A 27260-nucleotide genomic window follows, 5' to 3' on the forward strand; every position below is an offset into this window, starting at 1 on the left:
AAAACAAAGAGAATAGTATTCCAGGCCAAGACAGAACCAAGGGCAAAGGCCGTGAGGCCAGAGTGGCTGAAAAAAGTGGCTGAATGAAGGGGAAAGAAATGGGAGGTAGAGTCCAAGAAAGGCAGGACTCTAGTAATTAAGATCTAGTAATGTAATGTAAGGTCTCCTCTAATGACAATGGAAAATTCTAGCAGGGTTTTGAACCGAGGTGATCTTTTTCATATTTTAAGAATATTACGTTCATTCTATATGGAGAGCAGACTGTAGACGGTCAAAATGGAAAAGATGAACAATTAGGAGTCCCTTGCAAATTAGAGTTTTATTACTATTATTCTATTTTTTCTGGAGTGCACGTCAAGCTAGGTACTGAGGCTTTAGAGGGATAATCATTGGGTAGCCTCAAGTCATTTATTTTGTTCCAAATATTTATAGAAAGCACTTTGATACTGACAGAGAAATAAAGTTGGTATATAAATTTCCTGTGTATATAATTACATCCATCTAAGAGGATAATAATGCTCAACTGGTCATAAGGATATTTGTGGATGAATAATTATTTAAATAAATTTAGCACTAAATAATAAATGTTGTACTAGTTACATCCTATTTACATTATGGATATTGAAGAATAGCACAGCTCTTGAAATACAAGAATATTCAGAAGCAACTTGGTACCCTAATGCCTGAGGGAACTGAATTCCCTGAAAAAAATGCACGAACAAACTGAATGAGGATAAGAGAATTACAATTTCTGAAGAAATTTTTATGAATAAGACGGTTTATGGATAGATTCAGCATGTCTGGCAAGTACTTGAGGCAGCAGTACTTGGAAAATATCTTCATTGTCGTATCTTTGCATTTGAACCATATCAGCAAGCAGTGATTCAAAAGCCCAATGGCAAATAATGACACACATATGGAAGAATATAAAAGAAAAGAACAGCACCTTTAATTTTGAAGCCAAACCTCTCCTTTCCAGCACAAAAGGCCTATTAACAGGACTTCCGAAAAGCATCTTTCTACATAGACAAAATCGTGCACACCACTGGGCCTGACTTAAAATATGCGTGGGAAATCCAACTCTGGGTTTTTCAAGTTAAAGTGTGGCTCATTCTACATTCTGGAGCAGCAGCTGAATGTGTGATAGCTTTTCCATTTCTTAATCAAATCAAATTTTTTCTGTTTTACAGCATGAACTGGTAGTCAGAACCAAGTATGTATACACACACACACACACACGGGTGCGTGTGCGCACACAGACATATGCACGCGTGAGTGCACGTATTCAGTAAAGCAATTCAATTTCATTAAACTATAACTATTCAACAAATGCCAAAATATTCCTATTCCCTCAAACCATTCACAGCTTTAAAATATATCTTCTCAGATATCTAAGAACCTTACTTACTGTCTCAAACATCTGAAATGCAGAATCTTAACACTTAAAATTCTTAACAGTTGGGGTATAATGCATGTTTTGTGCTTAAAGTAAGTTTATACTTAATAATCTTGCTGCCCCAGTGCCTAAAGAGGCAAACTTTGAGAGGAAACTATCTAAAACTAAGTGCAGCAAGCAAAGCCCATTCACAGGGGCACGAGAGACAAGGGACATTTTCATAAATTCTTCTTATCAAAAGTTGTACTATTACCTTTCCCACTTCTTAGAGTGAATTTTCCTTTGATGTTTCCAAGAAGAAACTTTCAAACATTCTCAGATAAGGGTGTTCATTCTTGCACAGACTAGATGAGACTACCGGCAAGAAAACTCAGGGGCTTTAATCTAATCATGCAAAATGGGATTCTGCCTTTAAGGATAGCAGTGTGCAGGTAAACGTGTAACAACTGGTTCTTATAGGGTGGGGATGGGAGGGGCTGCTAGGATTGATAGAGTGTGCAATTTCCATAGAGTAAATACTCCCACCCTGGCCTGTTTCAAAGCTACGGACTTGAAAAAACTGAATATGGGCGTTAGGAAGGGATTTTGCAAGATGAGTTCTCCAGGGCTTCTTCCAGACCACCAGCCCACTGGGGGATCATGGGGTGGGGGAGGGGCTGGGGGCGGGGGGAAGTAAGCACAGCAGAGGTGCCAGGAATGCAGATCTACTGAGACCAAGTGTACTGAGAGCTGGGCTGTGGTGAGCTCAGGCATCAATTTCAAAAAGAACCTAGTATAACACAACTATACTCCAATCAGTAATTTGAAAATGAAACCATCTTAAGTCTCACGTCTCAGGGTAAGACCAGGTCTCAGAAACCAATGATGTTAATTTTAAACTCAGGAGAATTCAAATGTCTGTTGGAGAGGTGACCAGCACTATCTATTCAATTAGATTTCTCAGTAGCTGCTGAGAAATTCTTTTAAAATCAATGGAAACTTTGGCCATGGGAAAGATGCAGAGACACACAAAGAATCCGGCTTACAAGAATTGGTCTCATGACATATCTGGGCTCCAGGGTCAATTTTAAGTGCCCTGGCAGCGAGTACTGGATGCTTCAAAATTTTCTCTATCTTTGGAGCCTTTGACTGTGGTCTTTACAGGCCGCAGACCATGTTATGCATCAATGTTTAGACAAGTATGTTCACTGAATGTACCACCCAACTGGAAGAAACCTGAGGTTGTCAGTATATCCTCTGGCCCATAAATAGACATTCAGTACCAACACTTCTAGAGTCTAAACTCTTACAGAAATCTTCCAGTAAGGAATTTTAAAAATGTGTTCCAATTAAGCAAACAAATTTCTTTAAGGGAATTAACCATGCCAATAATTTTACCTCCTTAAAAAAGCTAACTTTTAGAACAGCTGTCTTGTACAAGTTTTATTTCACAGTGTATGCCTATATAATATGACAGCTGTATAATATGACAGTTTGTGCTTACAGTATCACATGTCAGAGACTTCAGACAAATTTATACTTAAAAAAAGAAATTTATGACACTATAATGAGACTTTATTCTTGGCTTTTTTCCCCTGTCTTTAAAATAAAACAGAAGTAGGGTAAACGTGGCTCAACATTTAGTACAAGTTTTGTGATAATAGATTGTTAGCCTTCGTAGACACATCAATATTCGTCAAAAGAGCAATGGAACAGAAGAGTATTATGATGCTATTCTTAATGACCTTGGGACATGAATAGGTACACTTATTAAAGAAGGAGAAAAAGAAAAAACACATATAGTAAAGAAGATTAAAAAAATAGAAAGGAAAAAAAGACAGGATCACATTCATCATCATGAAGACCCTTATCAGAGCATACTATCATTTATGAGCTAAGAGGTGTCAGGACTAGAAAAGGCAGTAGGAACAATTCAAATCAACAACTTAACGAATTTTTGCAAAATAAAAATTCTATTTTTTCTAGCTTTATTGAGGTATAATTGACAAATAAAAACTATATATATTTAAGATATACAGTGTGATGATTTGATGCATGTACACACTGTAAAATGATTACCGCAATCAAGTTAATTAACACATCAATCACCTCACATTGGACACCTTTTTCACATGCGGTGAGGGCATGTAAGAGCTCTCTTAGCAACTTTCAAGTATATGGTACCGTATTGTTAATTACAGTCACCACACTAGACATTAGATCCCCAGAACTTCATCTTATAATTGGAAGTCAGTTCCCTTTGACCAGAATCTCCCTGGTCTCGCCATTGGCTCAGAACAGAATTAGGCCTAAACTCAAAGTTTTATTTTTCCTTTAAAAACTTTAAAAATCACAGACATGTATCCACAATGAAAACCTGGAAACACAGAAGACGGATTACCTGGAAGAACCCATCTCAGGTGCGTTTTGATCACAGGTGTGAGGAGGGCACATGGGCCTGTCCAGCTGGAGTTGCTGGGGCCGTAAGTTACTGTCTGTGTTCTTGTTCCCCAAAGTCAGGTATTGCATCAGCAGCACTGGAATCACTTGGGGAATGCAGAATCGTAGGTCCCGCCCCAGCCCGCTGAATTAGAACCTGTATTTCGCAAGCTCCTCAGGTGGCCCTGAGTGCATTAACGTTTGAGAAACCCTGGAGCAAAGGAGATTCTTTCAAAATGGAGGACGGTTTGCTAAATGACCATATTTGTCCATTCTAGCCTTTATTTTTCAAAATCTGCTCTGCAGAAATTAGGAAAACCGGAAAAATGATAATACATCAGTTAAACATCAATAAAGATAACATTCTAAGATGTTACATCACAATAGGGTTTGCATATATGAGAAGGAAGGAGGACTTGCACATAAATGCCTTATAATCAAAAGCATAAGATAACTGCATGACCTTATCATTACAGGACTACATTTACCCGTTTTTTTGTTTTTCTTTAATACACACTGCCTTTAGGCAGCTGGTGAATTGCCTCTGAATACTGAATGCATACATTCTTTAGGGAGTAACCACACCTTTGGCAAAGGCTCCCCTGACGCCCTCCCTGGAATTTTGGCCTCCTCAGTTCTCCCAGAGATAATGCCTATGACTCAAGCAGATGGCCTAATGCTGTCTGCTACTTCCTGGGAAAAATGAAGGAAAAAAAATGTGAAGTCTCTCTAAGGGTCCAAGAATTCCCAATGCAGCTGGAGGAGTTATAAAAAGAATGGCATTTGACCATTTCCATGGGAGCTTCTTCACTTCTCTCATTTTCGTTATTAATAGTAACTCAGATCAAATCTCTCAACAACGACAACGAAACCTCTAGTGAATTGGTTCCTAACATCTGTCCGGGGCCCAGGATGCTTCTCTTCCGCTAGCGTCAGCTCAGGTCCTGGCGCTTGTCTAGTTCAAGCTACCTTGTGTTAACCTTTCAGCGCACTTCCTCAACTATCGTATGCTTTAGACGGTAGCTCTTCTTCCTTATGACCCCATGTACACATTAAGGACGATCTGCTTTCCATACACCGAAAGGAAAGCAATAATAGTGCAAAGCTCATCTTTATTTACTATATATTCAGATTTCTCGTCATGCTATTCATGTTTAAATTCTCGACAACTAAATGCTATGTGAAATTTTGAAATAGTACCTTTAAACACCCTTGGGAGATAGGCAGTATCGGTCATCAAACTGCAGATTATGGAGAATAAAAAATTGATTGACTTTTAAAAAGTTGTTAATCTGTTTTTGTCAGAAAGAAAACTGCATAATCATGTATGTGCAGTTTAAAAAGCACAAATGAACACCAGTATAACCACCACGTGTGGAAGAAATGTGACACAGCCAGCAACCTTCTTTCTGAGGCTTTTTCCCAATACAATCCCAACCCTCCCCGCCAGAGATGACCACTGTCCTTTTCTAATGATTTCTTTTCTTTTCCTTAGAGCGTTTCCACCAAAACCGCACCCCTAAAAAAAAGAATGTGGGCTTTCTATTGCCTACCTTTTTACTTAACATAAAATACATAAATACCATATATATTCTTTTCTCTTGCTCTGTTAACGCAACATTTTTTTTTCTTTTAAAGATTTTATTTGGCAGAGAGAGAGACAGCCAGCGAGAGAGGGAACACAGGCAGGGGGAGTGGGAGAGGAAGAAGCAGGCTCCCAGCGGAGGAGCCTGATGCGGGGCTCGATCCCAGAATGCTGGGATCACGCCCTGAGCCGAAGGCAGATGCTTAACGACTGAGCCACCCAGGCACCCCTAATGCAACATTTTTTTGAGGTTTATCCAAGCTGTTGCGTACAGCTCAGTTTCATTTATTTTCCTTGCCATGTAGTAATTTACTATATGGCTATACCATAATTTATTTATCCCTATTACTCTTGATGGATATCTAGATTATTTCCATGTATTGGCTGGAATGAACAGTTGCTATGAAATTCTTGCACTGTACTCTGGAGCACATGCATAAATCAGTCTCCAGGAGAAGAATTATTAAGTCTTTAGAGATCACATCTTCAACTTGACTAGAATGCTAAATTGTTTTCCAAAATGTTTATATCATTTACCTCCAACCATATGGAAATCTTACATCTTATCAATACTTGAAATTACTAGACTTGGTACATTTTGGCCAACTGTTGATATGTAATTATACCTTATTGTAGTCTTAATTAACATTTCTCTGATTACCAATAAGGCTGATTCCCAAACGTTCATTGGTCATGTGAACAATCTCTTTGGTGGAGCACTGATTCAAACCTTTTGCCCTTTTTCTCTATAAGTATTTATTTTTCTTATTTGTCTAATTTACAGGTGTCCTTTGTACATTTTATATATGCAATGGGTCTTAGTCTTTTGTAATTTATATGTGTTGCAAATGTTGCTGTAACCTGTATTTTCACTCTTTTCATGGTGTCTTTTTCACCCGACTCTGTTAAATGTTCCTATTTGAAAGCATTAGGACGAGGTGAGGAAAAAGTAGTATATAATCACACACCTTTAAAAGAATGAACCCAATATCATTATCTCTAATTTTGCATTCTAGAAATCACCTGTCAGCACTTACCTACCTGCTTTAAACTGTATCACCCCCAAATTGCCCATGTGAAGCTTTGCGAATGCTTTCAAAAAGACTCTCCTCCCTGTGTCTGACACCTCGCCTTCCCTAGAATCCTAACACCCGGATACTGACCTAGATCTAACAAATATGCCTAATAAAAAAGTCCAGTTGGTTAAATGTCACATGAGAGACTAGCCATCCAATTGTCCTAATAGTTTATAATTAAAGCCAACTTAGAAAGAAAGAAAGAAAAAAAAAAAAACATAGCCTGCATAGACAGATCTGCTCATTTCCCTTCACATAAGGCCCAACTAATGAGTAGGTCATTTTCTGGTTTTCCTACCTTTCAAACTCAACAAGATAAGGCTCTCAAAGCCTAAATGCCTCATTAGTACTAAATATTTTCTATTAATCTATTATCACAAGCCATCAAAACACTTGCATTTCAAGATCCTCATTTCCATATATTAGAATTGGTGCCAAGTGTACCCAATCCTATTTTGCTGCTCCAGGTCACACATTCCACCCCTTTCTACCCTCTCTCTGTCTCTGGAGGCTGAGCTTGGTGGACTACATCATGGGGCTTCCTTGTCCTCTGGCTTTTGTTTGCGGCCTGATGGTGTTAGCCCTGACAACAGTTTGGGGGTCCCAGATGGGAAGAAGAGGTCAGAATATATATGCCCTTGGCTCCCTTCCTGAGAGGTAGCTTGTGGCCAGCCAGGCCCCTTGACCAAGCTGGCCTCCACTCAAGCATGTTTTCTGGAAGCTGTCCCCCGCCCTTCTCTCTTTCAGACCTAGGAGTAATAATAACACTACCATTATTAAACCAGATTACTGCACTACTCCTTGTGGTTCTACTTTGCAAATAGTCCCTTTGTAAATAAACCCTCCTGGAATTAACCTAATTTGCAAGTGCCATCTGTTTCCTATTGGGACTGTGATTGATACAGACTTAATAACCATGTTTGTGTGCAAAAAAGAGAAGCAAAACAAAGCATTAAGGTAGATTACCGGAAGTGTGGTTTTCCTGGGCTCATATATAAAGCGCGTGGAAGCACAAGGACTCTTTTCTGTGGAGCTAGCAGAATAATCAGGAACACAAAAAAATACGTTGGGTCCTGGGAATATAATAAATAATGAAGGACAAATTATTCTTCCCCTCGGAAGGATGGGTTCCTTTTACCAGCACGAGGTTGTAGAACCCAGTTATTACCTGCCAGCTGGGTAGCCTTCAGAGGGGTGGGGAAAACACTTTCCTCCCACAATTCTTCACACCCTCTTGCCTAACTCATTCATTCCCACTACCACATTTTGAAACTGAAGGGGACATTATTTAGTGTAGGAAAGTGAACTATGTTTCAAGTGACCCCGTAAATCCTGACTCTGAACTTCATTCAGTTTTTTTTTTTAACTTTTTCTCTTTCCTGAAAGAAAAAAGGCGTTTCAGTTGCTGCTTATTTATCTATTCCCCATTGTATAGATCTCTTATTTTCTCATGCTTTGATACAGTATTAAACAACACATTTTCCTCTTATTTGTAGTTCATGCAAAACTGAAAAGCAATTATTAAGCAGAGAACAAATTAAAATTAGCTACATGAATACCTCAGAGTGCTACAAAGAAATATTTTTATTTCTCAGCTACAAGACTGTCTTCTTACAGCAAAGCCTTATTATTTATACACTACAGAAATGAAAGTCCCTCTAAGCTAGGGTATGTTTAATACCACAGAAAGCACATCAAACAGAGAGATCTTACTAACTGAAATTACTAACTGGGAATACTTAAGGTGTATCTGGTGAAGGGAACAGCAGTGAGAGCTTTTCCCTCCCTGTTCACCTACAGGAAAGGCAGCCTAATTTCCATAGGAAAAAGACAGGAAGGCTTAGTTTGAGGGAGCCCTTGCTCCCCAAGTTACTAGATGTTATGGCAGGTAGCAGAGGCAACAGGAGATATGAGAGCCAGCCACTCTCTCCCCTCTAAGTAAGGATCTTCCCCTTCTTTAAAAAAACATGACCCCATGTGGGGTTCTCGTGAGCCTGTCAGTGCAGAGCTGCCCGGTTTCACGCTTTCCCTCTGTTAGCAATCAATGATATGACTAAACAGGTAGTGACCTGAAGGTTTAAAATCATGGAGGACTTTTTCTAGTCAGTCTTCACCATTTGGAGAAAAAGAATTACAGATCTTTTGTTTTTTCATCTCCATTCCTGAAAAAAAAGGACCTACAACTTCATAACTATAGCATCATACTCCAGGATCTTCAAGGGCAGTTCATAAGGCATTTGCCATTATTTTATAGACACTCTGATAGAAATTAAGATCCACTTCTTAAACAGAAAAACATTACACAGGTTCTAGTGTGCTTACTAGTGAATATAGAACTTAGTTGAGGGAAAGCCATTTTCCTGTCTCCCTTGACCCAATCATTACCTCATTGAAAGCAAAAGTGAGTCTCTTTTTGCCAGTGTTATTTGGTGTCTAATCCAACACTACACTTATTTATGTTTCTAAGCAGATGTGATAAAACATACACCTATTTTACCTTAAGGGGTAAATTAAGATTAAGAAAGTCCTCAAATGTAGAAATTACATCAGTTTTTATACTTTTAAAAAGTAACTGAGGAGCGCCTGGGTGGCTCAGTTGGTTAAGCGTCTGCCTTTGGCTCAGGTCACGATCCAGGAATTCCAAGATGGAGCCCCATGTCCAGCTTCCCGCTCTGCGGGGAGTCTGCTTCTCCCTGTCCCTCTGCTTCTCCCCTCCACCCCGCTCTTGCTCTCAATCTCTCTCTAATAAAAAAAAAAAAAAAACCTAAAAAAAGTAATCAAACTACATGCAGACAACTTAACATAGTTGTATTTTTTTGTCATTTGTATTTTATGTAAATAGGAAAATATAGTACTCAATACATGGGTATTTAAGTCAGTAACATGTAGCTATGAATCCCAGCAGCTGTGTGACCTTAGATAATCTATACTTAACATGATCAGCAAACCTCAGGGTGGCTCATGATCCCTGTCTCCTGGTGTTCCTGTCCTGTATACTCCCCTTGCCTTTAGTGTGGACAAGACCTGTGACTGGCTTCTAATCTCGAATACAACAAAGGTGACAGAATGTTAGTCTTGTGATTGTTAGATTACATGGCAAAGATGATCAGATGTCACCCTGTGGTTATATGACATTACATAAGACTCTGTTTTTAGCACACTGGAGCCAGAGATCCTCCTTGTATACGTGATGAAGTCAATGACCATGTTGAAGAAGCTCACATGACAAGAACCCGCTGGCAGCTCCTAGGACCTGAGGCAACCTCAAGTCAAAAGCTAGCAAAAATAGAGGGGTAACCACTGTACGGCCACAAGTAACTGAATTCTGCCAAGGACCAAAAGATGTGAGGAAACAGGTGCTTCTCCAGTTGAGCCTCCAGATGAGATCATAGCCTGGCTAACACCTTGATTCTAGACCTTGAGCAGAGGACGCAGTGAAGCCCAAGTCCTGACCCAAGGAAACTGTGCAATATAAACATGTATCAAGATGCTAAATTTGTGACGATTTGTTATACACTTATCTACTCTTCAGGTTCCTTACATGTCAAACAGAAGGAGTGGGATCTCCCAGAATAGTCATGAGCATTAAATGCAATACTTTTTTAAACACACACATCCCAGGACCTCACTCATGGAAAGCTCTCAGAAATCAGTAGTAACCTTATTACTACTAGCATATGGGAAAGTGAAATCTCAGAAGAGTGACTATAAGATAAGGCCTTAGGAAGAGGTGAGTTCTACTGACGTCAATAGTAAAGATGCAATCAAATAAAGTACTCATTAACCAAAAACTTGACAAAATCAATTTTAACACATCTGATTTTTGGAACAACACTAAATGAAATCAAGAAATGGAAGAAATTGGCCTTGAGCCTCTTCCCCCCATCCTTTCAAGCCCTCCCCACCTTTTCCCCACAAGCTCTCAGCTGTTACATGCTCAGTTTTTCTTAGCAGCTGAGTATGTTGAAGATCAAGGAATCTATTTCAAGGCAGGGAATCTTAGAGTAGCTTGAGCCACACCAGAAACATAACCGCTGCTTTGGCCAGAGTCTAAGAATTGCTGCGTATTTGCACAAAGAGTTAAATTAAAATTACTGGGAGATGTATATAAGAATATGAACATTTTCATAATATATAACAATTTCAAAATAGACTTCATACATTTTGTATAGAGGAATTTTGCTGAAAAAGCATTCATGTTCCTTAATAGCAGTCTGAACTATCTTGCTTGCTGCCTTGATCTTGAAACGGAGCTTTATTTATTACTCTCATTTTTATTTCAGATCATTTTAATTACCAATAAAAAGCTAGTACTAACACTGAATGGATTATTACTTATGTGGATGCATTTAAAGCTAGAATAGTTAGTGGCCTCATTCCAAAGGTTCTATGAACCATTTTTATAAGTGAATGCTATCATAGAGAAATTTGGAAAGAAACCCTGTTATTAGTGGAGAAAGGCAAAGCGAAGAATGACTACTACTTTAAGTGTGTCAAGTACAAATCAACATCGTTAACTTAAAAGTGTAATATTTCATCCATCCCTCAGTTTCATTAGAAGAGAAATCATCAGTGGGAAGACGAAGGATTTCATTTCTATCCTGTCAGTTCAAACAATGAATTAGAAGAAATTTGAATATTAGCAGCATAGAAGCCCAAGGGAAACAATTTTGTGGTCTCAGTTCATTCCTATAGAGCAAATGGGATGCTTTCTAGTGTAACCACTCACACAGGAACCACTGAAACTGATATCCTAACTGGCAAATTAACCAGGGATCTCAAGAACTGAGTAGACTACGTAGCCCTTTCCAAGTGGCGTATTTCATACATTGTAGTGACAAAGATATTGGCACTCTAGAGATGAAGTGATAGACAGATATAGGACATTTATTTAATGGATTATAAGAATAGCTTTGCTTCTGAGCTCACATAAATCCCTCTACCTGTAAAGGTTTGAAAAATACCTGAAAGTTTATAATAAATCAAACTAATGTAAATTGGGCTTTCACTAAACTAGGGAATTGGGAGTTTTGCCCGTTTTTTAAATACGAATTCCATAATCAGAGTTTCTAGCGGATTGGGTAGAATAATGACTAACAGCTCCAAACCATCCCAAATGCCTTTTATGCTTCCTTTTTTTTTACCCTATATTCTGATGTATTTACCTCTGCATCAATTAGTATGCCCATGACGTCCAATAGTTAGTTATCAGTGAGAGCTCAGCCACTAATTAATTGTAAATTTGGCCAAATCACTTAATCTCTTTGACTCCTTGTCTCTAGTAAAAGAACAACCATTTCCTTTACTCGTGTCTTTTGTTTAGGGGCTCAGAAGTGATAACACACGTGAAAACAGTAAGGCACTATACAGATTTAAGATAAAATTACTAGAAATATTAATATTACATCTCTCCCAGAGATAGCTCATTGAGTATCACTTCTGCTAAGTAATAAGCTGCAACCTAATAACATTTATTGACAATGAGATTTCCTGTGCTTTTTAGCTGTTTTTAATATTGAGTGTACTTCGGTTATCTTTCTAATAATGGCTATAATTTAGTTTTAATCCATTAACATTCCCTAAAATAGTCCCCTTCTCTTGTGAAGAATAGCATGCATTTAAAGAGAAATAACCACATAAGTAAGAAAAATCTCTGCAGATGGAAAAGAGAGCATTAGTCTCCTTAACAGTAAGATACTCTAGCAGGATCCAGGGTATAGAACAGGGAAGCTAAAAGTGAAGGATACACACACACACACACACACACACACACACGTGTATATATCTATGTGTGTGTATATATATATATATATGTGTGTGTATTTACAAATGTTCTATAATGTGTGTGTAAATATATATGTATATATATATACATTTATATGTATTTACATATTTATATAAATATATATATTTATATTTTTTAAAGATTTATATATTTAAAGATTTATATATTTATTTGAGAAAGAGAGCTCATGTACATGGGAGCAGGGTGGGGGGTTGGGGAGAGGGGTAGAGGGAGAGAGAGAATGTTAAGCAGGCCCCATGCTCAACACGGAGCCCCAACAGGGGCTCGATCTCAGGACCCTGAGATCATGATCTGAGCCAAAAACAAGAGTTGGACACTCAGCTGACTGAGCCACCCAGGAGCCCCTATAATGTATATTTTTATATAAAGTGTTTTATAGGCCCTTTACACAAACTATAAAGTTTAGAAACTCAAAGGATGGCATCATAATGGGAAATGTAAATGTGGCAAATGTTTCTATTTCCATCATGCCTGTTCAGCATAATCACAGAGTTCACAATCATATAGCTTCTACAAGGTACAAATTTACATGAATGGAAAAAGATACCAGATAAAGCAAGAAAATCAACTCCTTTTCCAGGATTACACTCATCAGTCACCCAAGAAATAAGAACATAACTTTGTTTGACAACGTGATAAACAATCAAATCACTTAAGATGTTGATAGTTTTTCTTTAAAATATAAAGATATGAAATAATCCTTAATTTGCACATTTCTTTTGCCATTTTATGTCATTCTGTTAGCACACAACAATATTTTCTCTAGCTGGAGTACTTTAAAATAAAACATTGTTTTCTTGGTGTCTATCATCTCATTTGATTTGTACAGAGTGCTTTACAAGCTCTCCTTAAATTATTCTAAGCTAACTTTGCTTGGTTCCACTTATTTCTATGCAGTCTTAAATTCACAACTAATAACAATGAAGTGCACCTAACTCACTTATATTTGGGGAAATATGCACCATAAAAAAGTCTTTATGGAGGCATCTATGCATTACAAAGTCATAATATTATTCTTTAGTAGAAGAAGAGACATTATATACCAGCAGATGTACTTATAACTAATTAGACTCTATTACAAGACACACTAAAGGTGACAGATCTCTAGAGAAAGGAGACATTTCTTGATGAGAGGGATCTATAGTGACTATCAGATAATTCTTTTCTGATGTTAAAAAAATCACAGTGAGAGGAAATATTGTTGAGAAATAAAGCATTTGAAAGATAGTGACAAGAAACAGATTTGGAGAAAAATGTATACTCTACTTCGTAAAGGTGTGACAGGAGGCTCTCAAACACCAGGTATGGCTCAGGGGTGTGGTGACGTCACTCAGTGCAGATGACTGGAGATGGCACACACACTCATACAAGCACATACTTGGTGGGGCATCAAAACATGAATCACGGCCACATTAACTAGAGAGCATAGGACCTGAGCAGATAGTTCATTTAATTCAAGTCAAATATAAATAGTTCAGTTCCCATAAATTCTGGTGGTCTTCTTAAGAAAACAGTCACAGTGCTTCACATATGATTTAATTTAACAATGATCAAAAGAACAAGAATAACCAAAAAAATAGAGGATTTATGCTTACACAGATTGAGGGTTTACAATTGCCCATTTTCCCTATGATTGTTAATACTTCTTCTTCAGTGTATACCTAGCCTAGAAAGTGAACCTTTGGGTACGTGGTTTCTAGATCTTTCTTTCTTTTTTTTTTTTTAAAGATTTTATTTATTTATTTGGCAGAGATAGAGACAGCCAGCGAGAGAGGGAACACAAGCAGGGGGAGTGGGAGGGGAAGAAGCAGGCTCATAGCGGAGGAGCCTGATATGGGGCTCGATCCCATAACGCCGGGATCATTCCCTGAGCCAAAGGCAGACGCATAACAGCTGTGCCACCCAGGCGCCCCAGATCTTTCTTTTTCTATTATGCGGTTGTGGCAGTTTGGTCAAACTGCTTTTCACCTCAGCTGTCCACCTCAGTTTACTGATATAAACATATGGCTATAACTCACTAAATCATGCATATATAGTCACAAAAACATGAAATGGAATTATAGAAAGAAACAAACAATAGTAGAAATAGCTCTAGTTTATTGGACATCATTATCACATCTTACATAGTGCTGAGCTGGACACTTAATTTAAATAGACATGGTCTCTGCAACCTAGGAATTTATGAACTAAAATATAAATAACACAATCTCAATCTTTTCCAAGAGAAGAAGAACACAGATCTGCCCTGTGGGCTTCCTAATTAAATCTAAGCATTAGGGCTGTAAGATAAACTGGCCATTAGCTTTAATCCATTTCACTTTTCTTCTTTTTGACTCTTGCCCTCTATCACTCAATAATTTAAGGAGACTTTGGGAATGAGAAGGCCTATAGGAGGAATCAAAAAGGCAAATGTCCTCAAACATTAAATAACATGAAATAATAGAGGCTGAGATGAGACTAGAAAAAACTGACACACTGATGATGTGGAAAAGGATAAAAGTCTCTTTCATAAACAAAACCAGGTAAACAAAGAATGTAAAGAGGTACCATCTGGATAAGCAATAATAATCAAAAAGTGTAAATTAAAGTCAAGAACGGAAGAACAAAGAATATTTTTTATAAAAAAATTATAATAGAGGGCTTGGGAGCTATACAACAAAATAAATATTTCTAAACAAAATTATGGCTCTAGCAATTCAGCAAAAAAGACCAAATAAAACAAATATTAAACAAGTCAAGCCTACACTATGTAAATAATTGAAATACCACCTTAAATTGGAATCCTTCAATACTTTTATGTAAAGGTGAAATGTTGAATATCAGCAGCATCAAGCAGTACATGACGACGTGCTAAGAATCTTCCCCATTTGAAAGGACACAGAAGGTAGGGCCTGGTAGTGCTGGCCACCCCATCATTGACCAGGTCCTGATGTAATAGGGGGAAAAGATACCAGGCTTCATTAAGTTCTACAGTTGCTTTAATTTTCCATTTTACTCTGTGCCTAGTCTTTACAAAAATGTGGAAGCAATCTCTCTGCTAAAAAATGTGTGGTCTTGGTCTTGAAGTGCCTAGATAAGCAAGCAAATTTGATGTTTTATTTCATTTGATTTCATTAATTTAATGCTATTCCATTGTAAGTTTATATTATAAATGAGATATTTTTCGAATTAACCAAATGAGTGCTTAAAGAAAAGATTGATGTCACTTTAATTTCAATGTTAATAGATAGTCAACAAACATTTATTGATTATCTTGTTATAGGCCAGCCAGTCGGACCAAAGTTCTCACCTACCTGCTTACTAGGAATAACATAAGGAGAGTCTTAAAGAGTCAGGGGTAGTATGTATTACTTTTTCAGATGAAAGTGCTGCATACATTCTAATTACCTCATTATTATTTGGCCTGTGATCTGAGTGGAAAGTACAGCCCTTATCATTATGAAGCCCTCGAAGTATTGCATCATGGCTAACACATAAAATGAAGGTTGGAGTAAGCCAAGTCAATACATGTTTGAGCACCTGCCTTGGGGTCAAAAAATTCACAATGAATTTAATTTATTCATCTGTAGCTGAATTAGTAATGATGCTACTATTTTCATTTAAATTCCAAATTGGAAAAATCAAAGTGAAAAATATTGAAATTCAATAAAAACATGATTTAAAGTAATTTGTTAATTAAAATAACGGAGCAAATGATTTCCATGTGAACTTTTCTCCTGAGACGCTCTGACAGCATAATATAAAAGACTGAAAATGAAATAGGAAAGCATTTATGAGATGGGGAGAGACTCTACTAGGTGAACGTTTTCTGCTAGATTAGGTCCATAGATAATAGCAAAGGTGGTTCAGCAAAAGGGGATAATCTCCTTTAAAGAGTGGCAATACGGTCACGGCACTCCCACCTGGGGGTTAAAAGTCCCCATCCTAAATCAGAACAATTTCCTGCTCCTCTGAGGCAAAAAGAGGAGACAGGGAACTGTAATTATCAAAAACACGAGAAAACATCTAAACACAATAATCCATAAATTCTGCTATATAATTATAAAACAAACTCACAGCTCCATCACGTGACTGCATACACATGTGCACATTTTGGCAAAGTGCACACCAATAACAAAGATACACGTGAGCTTCATCTGATGAATATTCTTCTTCCATCTTAAAGCCTTTACTTATGACACAGGGAGGGTGGGGCAAGGGCTTTAAATCTGAGGAGGGGGTGTTGTAAAGAGCCCTATCCCAACCCTGCTACTGCAAAGAAGTCACCAAGGAGAACCTTTGCTTCCATCAGCCCCTGAATCAATTGTCCATTATTAATTCTCTTGGCAGACGATGAGAAATGAGTTGACTTTCGCCATTTCAATGAAGTTAAGGCACTCACCATCCAGTCGCTTCAGTGTTTGGTCTTGTTTAAGGAAAACATTTCATTTCTGCAATATTTTACCTTGAGACAGTGTCATTAACCAATCAATTGTGGACCCAAATCAGGTTAATTCTGGAGCTCCCGTACCAGCCACCTGCCTCACCTTCTAATTCTTTCTCAATATAGATGATTGAGGAGTCATTGGAAATCATCAGCATGTGGAAGACCTTTTCTCTATTCTCTCCCTTTCTTTTTCTCACCTTACAATTACGAAGTGCAAATCTGGGATATAAGGAAATAAAAGAACCTCTTTCTCAAAATGGGCTTAGCAACACACTCATCTAAAGTAACACAGCTCCAGGTTGGCAAACTAGAACTGGCTCAACCCAGGGCAACGGTTGTCTAAATATTCCCAGTGAACAGTTTGAAGAGTCCTTCCCACTAAAGCCACAGAAGGCTAGCGGAGCAAAGCTTCATCTGTCCTGAGAATTCCCACGTCAACTTCAGTGAGTGCCTACTCCCGGGAGCTGTTCTGCTGCAGAGAAAAGTGATGTCATGCCCTCCACAGCCAGCTCCATGCAGGGAGCTGGAGGCTGACGCTCTGAAGCTGGCGTTTACAGCTCAGCCTTGCCAGCGCCAATGAGGAACGCAGAGCAGATGTTATTTTCCTCGTGTTTTTACACTCTTTTGGAAAGAAAGATTTTTCTGTTCCTCTTCCAAATTTCTACCATATTTGGCTCTTTATTAGCTATTGCTATATACTCTGTCCAGTAGCCAAGATTATGATGGTGATAGACATTTACAACCTGAGTTAAAATAAATTAACATGGGTCAATGATCAGCAAGGTATCTTAATTGAGGTATGATTTCAACGTCAAAGAAGACAGCCCATCCTCGACATACCCGTTATTTCCCTTCAGAGAATAAGAACAACTCATAACCAAGAGACAAAAGCAAGATTTGTGAATCACTTTCCAAATGAGGGGGAAAAAGAAAGATGACATAAAAAGGATGCTATTTTCTGTATTGTTTGTTGTACTCTTTGTGAGTTGGATTCTTAGGAAGAAAAATCTACTTTCACGTGGTAGTTTACCACTAATTGGTCCTCTAAGAGAATGGAAATCAAACTGCCCCCTTACCAAATAGCTTAAAACCAGAAAGTGATTTGGATACCAGAAGAATCTCATGGATCAGCTTTTCTATTTTCTTGCAGAGGCATAAAAGTATTCTATTTCATTGAAAATATAAAATGTAGGTCTTTTCAACATCAATAATTTACAAAAATAAAATATTTTATAAAGATTTATTGTATATTAACAAAATATACTTTTTGAAGTAGAAGATTTTGTGAGCAATAAAGGAATAGCAATCACTCTATCTGAATGTAATACCAAAAAAATGTCCTTTAGAAAAATCACCTCTTTAGATCCTCCCCCACCACCACTGCCAAGCAATCAAGGAATCACATAAAACTTCCTTATTGTTCTGATCATTTAAAAATAGACAAACCAAGAATTTTATCCTCCAATGATTCCAGATCTTCCTGAAATCAGTATTGTCAGAGAAATTATTAAAAACAAAAGCCATCATCACTATCTGACTGGAGTATCTGTTTATTCTCTTTAACGTAAGATAGAAATAAGGGGTCTTTTTTTTTTTTTTTAAGATACTCAATGCACTCTAAAAATAATCATGCTGCAGGACACAGACTGTTACCACCACAATCAAAGCTACTTCTATGTCCTTAGATACAATAAGCCCTAGAAAAAAACTACCATGACATGTGAAGCTAAATAACTGGGATTCAATGTTGCTTTTTCCACTGTTAAGAACAGCCTACTCTATTAGCCTTTCTCTGAGCACTCAGGGGTACTGTGTCGTCAAGAACATATGGTATGCCCTTGATTTATTTAAGCAAAATGATAAAAGTGGAACCACTGTCTCATTCTATGTTCAATAATTGGTATCCATGTTTCCATTACCATCACTGTAAGATCCTTTAAAGATCAATCAGAGCACATAATGTATAACATTCAACACTGCTCTTCTTGATCATTCAAGTATTTTCTTTGGCAAAAGAAACAAAAAACTGAACCTAAATCAGTTTCTCTTACATATCACCAATATTAATGTACTACAAATGCTCACCCCACTGCCCCTTACCCTAGATTTACGTCCTTCTACATTAATGTTCTTTTTTAAAAAAATATTTTTTAATTTATTTGAAAGAGAACGAGAGAGAGAAAGAGAGAACACGAGCAGGGGGTAGGGGCAGAGGGAGTGGGAGAAGGAGACTCTCTGCTGAGCAGGGAGCCCCATGCAGGACTCCATCTCAGGATGCTGAGAGCATGACCTGAGCTGAAGACAGATGGTTAACCGACTGAGCCACAAAAGCACCCCTATAGTAACATTCTAATTCTTACTATATTATAGCAGAATAAGCATATTATTCATCAGTCATTGAGCCTCCACCGTAGGAGGCTCCTCAAGTGGTGTAAATATTAAGCACCCTGCTATTAGTAAGATATCTGATAACACAGAAGTCAGTTAAGGATACCTAAGCCAGAATTTTTTCCAAGATTTAAAAGAGCAAAATGTGAATGACTGTAAAAGTCTTCCTTTATATGGCAAAATATAGTCTATATTTGTATCTCAATTTTCAATGCAGTTTTACATACAACTGTGCCAGTGATTCTCTCTCAGCTCCAAGTCCACTGTCTACACTCTACCTTGTGAGGCTGGGGCTGGGACGCTCAGAACCATAGTCCTGCTTTTCCAACTGGCTCTGCGTTAGGCTCTTCACCGGGAAGTGCTAGATGGAGACTGAGAAGGCTGGAGGAGGAAGCCTGTCCTTCCCATCGGCCAGTCTTCTTGCAGTTCTAAAGAGCGTCACCCTTTAGAACGTAGGCTTCTTTACCCTGCCTATACTTCTTTACACCAGGAGAAACTGTTCCTTTCTGCAGCATGAGCCCAAATCGGCGTGCAACATTTCCAACACCTGCAGCCCTCACGAGACCTCTCAGGGATAGGAGCGCTAGCTTGCCCCTGTGCCCTCTGTAGAGTGGGTGTCAGGCCTCTGGGACCTCCTGGTCCAAGCTCCTCAACAGCGAACTACACTTTAGCTCTACTGAGCCTTTCCTCCAAGGTTCTAAGTTTTAATAATCCCAAACTCTCTCCTTTGTTCCTCCAGCTCTAGAGGTGGTTGTCACATCTCGTAGTTGCCACCTTTGTGATTAGTTGCACCCTGTAAAAATATCATGCCTACTTAATCACTTATACTCAGTGTTCACTGTATGTTCACTATCTATCTTCAAATAACTAGTGTGCTTTCTGTCTCCTGGTTGAACCCTGATTGATTCGATAACCTTATGTGGAACAAACACTACTAACCTACAGTGAGAGCAAACACTGTTGTCCCCACTTCACAAAATAACATTTCAACCCTGGGAGAGAAAAACCCGGGACTTGAACTCAGCCTCAAACTCCAGTCTTGGCGTTGCTTCCATAAAAAATGCTTCCATGTATAAATGGAACACAGTACTTCTCACAGACACTCTACATGTTCAACAAGGCAACATGGAAAGTATGTAAGGTGGCCCAGATGACTATATAAATCGCTATATAAAGTCAGATTTTTATACAAAGTCCCAGGTACTTTTTAATATCAAAGTTCTTCAATTTAAACCCATTCTAATATTTTTGAATTTTAAATTTTCTTCAATTTGAACCCATCCTAATAATTTCGAGCTCGGGCTCAGATGTATTCTTATTCCTGCAGCATAATAAACAAGCAAGATCCATTAAACTGGAGCCTACTGAGGAATGTCAAAACCCCACTTGTGAGCTCATTATTTTCTATACAGCTTTAATAGTGGAATTTAAAAAGCAAAAGTAAAATACTAAATAAAATGTAGCTTTCAGGATTACATTTGTTTGCTGCCAAATATTCTATAAATATAAAAACAGATCCTGGAAGCTGCTGTTTAAAATGAAAGTAATGAGTATTTCCTGATGGGGTGTTCAGCAAGATTTTCCAGACATGGGCTTCCTTACTCTTGTTGGCCAAGTCGTGTATTTTTTCCTGCTGTCTGTTCAGTGAATGTGCTTCTAAAGGCTGCTTTGTGTTCCTGTAAATTATAGGAGTTCCTTTACCATAGGCCCTGGCAGCAAAGCTTAATCAAGTGGAAGGAAGCATCACGAATACTTCCCAAGTGGCCTTCCACAATTGGCAGCATTAAGACAGCAGTAAAAAATAAAATAAAATAAAACAGAAACTGCAAAAGCAAAACATCAACTCTTGTTCTTCCCTCATTTCTTTCTAGATCCTCACGACTGAAAAACAAGAAAAATAGGTTAGAAATACAACCGCATCTGTGGTATCTACGCTATAGAAATGTATTAAAATATTCGGCAGGAGAGGAAATTCATACTCTTAAAGATTTAGAGAGATAAATAAATACAGATATCACTTTTCTACACTAGAAAATATTCCCAAGCCATATGTTCATATGTCTAACCAGGAATTTAACAAATTCCTCTGCTAATTTAATAGGATTGGACTTCAAATCTCTTTTGGTAGCTTACGGAACATCATCGCTATCAGAGAACAAAGTAAGAAACGAGAAAACAAAAGAAACCCTTCCACCTCTCATAATTGCTGTCAATTAGTGAAACACCTGTGAAAAAGCAACCTCCCATTTTTATAGTCCCAACATTATCGGGATTCGCCAAGGAGAAACTGATGTTAATGACAGCATCTGAGTTGCGTGTGTGCTGCCGAGTAGAGCCCACTGCATGAGAGCCAGCGTCCTACAACAGTGATGAGCCAAATTATCCACGGAAGCTTTAGTGGGTGACAAGTGGCCTATTCAACTATAAATAGAGTAGCTTGGAAATGAAGCTTCCAGCTCACCACTCTGATAACCAAACCCCCATTTACCTGACTTTGGAGGTCACAGAAGCCAAATGTGCTATAACGGAGCACACATTAGAAGGTTAGAAGTCACTAAATGTATTTTTTTGTTTAATGTCCATCAGAAAAGAAACAGTATCTATGTCTTCTATCTCTAACTGATGAGATACAACTGTGAACATTCCATCTTCATCCTATTAATATTTGTAGAGGTATTGAATAGAGATCAGGCTAATATATTCACTAGGAAATTGTCAAGAGATTAAAAACACCAATATCTGTATACTGCAAATCCGTTTTTTAAGTTGTGTGTATAAATATTAGCCTCTAGGGGGAACTCCAGGCTCTTCACCTTGATTCTCCTAAAGGCTAAGTCAGGAAAAGAGGAGAAATCTCCATTCCCCTAAGAGGAAATGACCTGGCTAGTCAGATCCTAGGACATTGACGGGACCATGTTTTGTACGACTGGAGCTTTCAAGAGGGTTTCTTTTTTTTTTTTTTTTATGTTTTTTTATTATATTATGTTAGTCACCATACAGTACATCCCTGACTTCTGATGTAAAGTTCGATGAGGGCTTCTAAGTCGGCAAAAGCAATGACTTCTCTCTTCATGCTCTCTATTCCTTTTCTACGGCAAACAGGCTGAATCACTGCCCTGGAAAACTCCTTCCCTCCCCCTACCCCATATATATCTATATATGTACATATATAGATATATACCTATAATGTGTGTATACATATATGGACATAAGTATATACATGCATATAAACATACATACACATACATATTCAAGTGCACCCAGGATTACCTGATTACTGCTTTTACTCCATTATACATTTCCATGTTTTTGAGGGAAAATACTGTGCAAAGAAATATTCAGTATTCNNGCTGCACTGGCCATAATATCATAGCACTGAAGATAGTTCTCTAATTTCAAATAGTATGCAGAATAGTATAGAGTGTTTATTTTCAAACTGCACAGAGTACCATTAACTACTTTTGTGATTTGGGCATATCCTCTTGCTCTATGAGTCCACTTTCCTCACTAAACGGTTTCTGAAGTACCTTCTGGTGCCAAAATTCTATGCATTTTAATCTTCATCAATTTATTTCCAATGCTAAGTGAAATTCTGTTCAACAACTCTTGGCGGTCTAAGTCATTTCCCCACTGGGTGATTTCATTAACCTAATATCACTCAAGATCGTGGAGCAAACCCCGAAACATCCAGTAAACACATCAGAACTCAAATCAAATGCATGTGACCAGTCAGCTGCAGAGACCTGGAAAACAACAGCCCAAACCCACCGAAACAGACAAATCTCTATAGCAAAGTCAGTCTGCCTTTCATCCAGCATACTGGGGAATGCGTGACAAGTCTTCTTAGAGCCTTGGGACATGGACTCAGCAAGTGTGCATGCTGACTCTTACACCTAAAAATGCAGTGGAATGCACAGACACCTTGCACAAATCACCTTCCTGACTGTGCCAGCAGCTTTTCATCCATAAGCATGTGGCAATCCAGAACAGGTTTGGATGAGCTCAGCCCATCTAAATGTAGGAGATATGAGATTTTCACAGGAAAAGAAGAGTAGGAGGATTCTTGTTACCCCATATATTTGCAGCTCTCACTCCTTTCCATTTTGTATCTTTTATCTATCCTGGACACTCATAGAATGAACTTGCCAGAACAATTCAGGGAGAGGACAAAGAAGAAAATTAGAATCATGAATTCCAGTTCTTCCAGAAAATCCAACTATCGAAATGAACTGGCATTATGGAACACAGAGCAAAGAACAATCTTTTTTTTATTTTAGGTGGGGAGGGCAGACAGAGAGAGAAAATATCAAGCAGGCTCCACACCCAGTGCAGAGCCCCAGGTGGGACTTGATCTTAAGACCCTGAGTTCATGACTTGCACCAAAATCAAGAGTCTGACACTTAACCAACGGAGCCACCCAGGTGCCCCAGGAGCAAAGAACAATCTTAAACGCATTAAATCCAAAGTCCTCACGTTACAAATTAGGAAACCGTAACTCAAAGAGGTCCAATCCTTCAATGCAATGATCTTTATTTTGGGTTTACCTTAGGTGCTGTTATGTGAATGGGAAATTCTGCTTGTGCATCCTCGAGAGTTTAAGTATACCCAACTACATAAGCCTCGTCCATCAGTTACCTATTTCTGCATAACAAACCATCTTGATATTTAGTGACTTAAAACAAAAATGACATACTATTTCTCATGATTGTGTGAGTGCACTGTGCAGTTTTGTTCATCTCCTCTGGGCTCACTCATGGAGCCCAGTTAGTGAGTCGTTTGGTGGGGGCTAGATGCTCTAAAATGCCCTCACTCACATGCCTGGGGCCATAGCTAGGATGGCTGGAACAGCTGTCAACATCTAGGATTTTCTCTCCATGCAATGTTTCATCTGAGCTTTTCACATGATGTTGGAGGTGTTTCAAGACGGCAAAAGTGGAAGTTGTAAGACCTCTAGGAATAGAGGTTCAGAAGTCCCATTAAGTCACTCTTGCCATATTCTGCAGGTCATAGTAAGTCACAAGGACAGGGCAGAGTCAAAGGGTGGGAAAATAGACTCTACCTCTTTATTGGAGGACCTGCGAAGATTCTGCGTTATATATAATCTACCAACCCAGACAGAAGAGGTTTGATTGGATGCAAATCTGATTTCCTTTGTTTTCAATAGAATATATCCTTAGGGACAAAGGTACATTGATTCATGCTTTTAGATCATTCAACAGTTTGAATTCTAACAAACAGAAAACATGCCAATATTCTGCTTCTATACAATGTCTACATCATACCTGGCACTCACTAAAAACATAATCATAACAACGGAGGAAATGTATGCACAGGCATGTTTCACAGAAAATAAACTAGATTTGGTAAGTTTATTTATTAAACAGATATTCCTATCTATTATGAAAAGTTATGACCACCTCAGCTGAGAAAAGCAATTACTTTTTTTGCACAGAGAATCTTTATATTAAAACACAAAGGAGATTCTTTTGAACTTTTTTTCCAGGTTTCTGGCAAGACCAATACATTCAAGACAGGCAGTTTCTAATCATGAACACTTCATGAAGCCACTCAGCTTATCAGAACATGGGGGGCTAAGGAAATCAAAGCTTTGATCCTCAAGATAGGCCAGTTAATTTCATTGACAGAAACCCTTTTTAAATAAAGACAGTCTTGATCACTTCTCCTCCTACTGAATTCTTTCTTTTTTTTTTTTTTTAAAGATTTTATTTATTTATTTGACAGAGATAGAGACAGCCAGCGAGAGAGGGAACACAAGCAGGGGGAGTGGGAGAGGAAGAAGCAGGCTCATAGCGGAGGAGCCTGATGTGGGGCTCGATCCCACAACGCCGGGATCACGCCCTGAGCCGAAGGCAGACGCTTAACCGCTGTGCCACCCAGGCACCCCCCTACTGAATTCTTTCTTAACCTCAAGAGAAACGGACAGTATGATTCAAATAATGCATCTCTTAAATGCATCTATTCTCGCAGGTGCTAAGAGCTACAAATATGAGAACCATGCAGTTTTATTTGCCAGAATTTTGAAGATTATAAGGGCAAAAACAAAACAGAACTATTTGGATGATTAGTTTACAACATCTAAAACGACAGAGTGCTGGAGAAAAGGTACAGATCACAACCCAAGTTCAAAGGGAGAAGCTATCACATTAAGGCATATAAAAATGTACAAAGGTGGTGAGATTTGCACTAGACCTTTACATACGGGGTAAGATTTTTGCCAGAACAGAAGGGGAAGAAGACATTCTAGATAGAAGGGAGAGGGGAGAGTAGTGAGTATTAATTAAACCAACAAACACGGAGGAGTGGTTGGTATTATGAGGATGTAAGGTCTAAAACAGAAAGTTCATGAGAAACAAGAGTACAAATGTAGGTTGGAGCCAGATTATAAAAGAATTTACCTTAGAATTTATTTTAGAAGGTAAGGGGAAGCTGTTGAAATAAAATAACCAGAGTGGTATTTGTAGGAAGATCATTCCGATAGCAATAAGTATGGTTGATTACAGAGGAAATGAGTGGTTAGGAAGAGAGGTTAGGCATCTACTACAATAAACCACATGAGAATTCTAAAGGCTACAACCATGAGGAAAAAAGATCAAGAGCACCAATGGACAATTTACATTTAAAAGATGACGTATGATCTCAGAAACAGGGGTCAAGTAAGGAAAGAATATAAATCTTACATTAATGTTTGAAATGAGGAGGAGACAATGTGAGGAAAACGTGGAGAGTCTCACTATCTTCAGTTATCTAGACTTTAGTTCCTAGAGAATGAGGTTGTGCTTTGACGGGTCACCTGATGAGTCTGGGGACTTCACAGTGATCAGTGCATTAGAGCAGAGACAAGGCACGGAAAGGAAAGCAAACAAGCAGCTGAGATGAGACGCAGGACTTGGGAAGAGAATCCAGTCAGCATGATTTCGCAAATTTCTCCAGCCACGTTCAGTAGTCCAGGAAGATGCAAGTATCTGGACGGTGGAAATTATCCAGGCTCGGAACCAGAATGAATCAAGTAAGGAGGTGAGAGAATCTAGGGTTCTGCTGAGTCTAATTTTGAAAATTCTATTCTGTGGTAGTGGCTGAGAAAGGAGACCCAGGAAGCCAGACGCAGAGGGCAGACTGACTGGGCAAGTGGGGGTGGGGGGTAAGTGCTGTGGATCCTGGTCGGTGGGGAAGCAAAGCCCAGGCTCTGTAGCCCTAATGAGGAGCTGGAGGAGAAGAGGCCGGGGCAATCATCTCCTGTCTCACAGTCAAGTACAAGTGCGGGCAGGCAGGCCTCAGGGCTCCTCTTTCTCCTCAGAAAAACCTCAAAAATAATGTCACCTATGGGCAATGGGGAAAAGACCTCACCTTTCTGTAAGAGAGCCCTCATACTCATGAATATAATGGGTATTGAATGAGGTGATTTGGCATTAGCATTTTATGATTTTGTGTTTTAGTCCATAGTAATTTTTATTTCCCAACCTCTTAACTAATTTGCAAATAATTTCAAACTCATGGACAATGACAAAGAAAACATAATATAACAAATATCCATATACCTCCCATTAATCTGATTATCATAGCATTTTGCCTTATTTGATTTAGTTCTACTTTTAAAGAAAGATGTAGATAAGGAAACACATTAAGCCTTTTGTTTCCTTTCTTGATCCCATTTCTCTTCCTCCAATTCCAAAAAGAGTAACTGTCCTCAACTTAGTTTTTATTGCCCCATGCTTTTTTACATCTTTAGTAAATATGTGTGCATCTGTAAGTTTCTATTTTCGATGTCTTGTTTTTGACAATGTATATAAAGAGTTCATTCATTTTTAACTACCCTACTAGTACGGACAATTTTTTTTTTCCATTTTATGTGTGTGGGCATTTAGATCTCTTGCAATTTTATACTAATACAAAGCAAAAAATGTTGCAAAGAAATTTTAGCAGACTGTGTGGCAACCCTGCCTGAACCGTATAATTATCTGGAGATTTCAAAATCCAGATGCTCTATACTGGAGCTAAGCAAGCCACTCTGTTTTAGATCATGACAGACCTAGAAAATGATCATATTTATAGGATGCAACGGAGTAAAGAGAAAAGGTTACTCGTAGACAGTCAAAGTGCACCAGCCACTTCTGCCTCACCAAACACACCCAGCCACCCTAAGGGCT

At 38.4% G+C, this 27260-nt stretch overlaps 1 protein-coding gene across 2 annotated transcripts in view; it reads right to left on the reverse strand.

Moving 5' to 3' along the window:
- The window catches only part of INPP4B (inositol polyphosphate-4-phosphatase type II B), a 501415-nt gene that overhangs the window by 267245 nt on the left and 206910 nt on the right, over nt 1-27260 (reverse strand). The window contains exon 1 of one of the 2 annotated variants that reach the window (XM_040626334.1): nt 7442-7460. The exons of the other annotated variant lie outside the window; for it this stretch is intronic. The gene's annotated coding sequence lies outside the window, so the exon portion shown is untranslated. Of the gene's footprint in view, nt 1-7441; nt 7461-27260 lie in introns of those variants that run through there. 2 annotated transcript variants of the gene reach the window in all.

Source organism: Ursus maritimus, unplaced genomic scaffold, assembly GCF_017311325.1.
Source record: "Ursus maritimus isolate PB19 unplaced genomic scaffold, ASM1731132v1 scaffold_11, whole genome shotgun sequence".
In the NCBI taxonomy this organism is placed as follows: domain Eukaryota; kingdom Metazoa; phylum Chordata; class Mammalia; order Carnivora; family Ursidae; genus Ursus; species Ursus maritimus.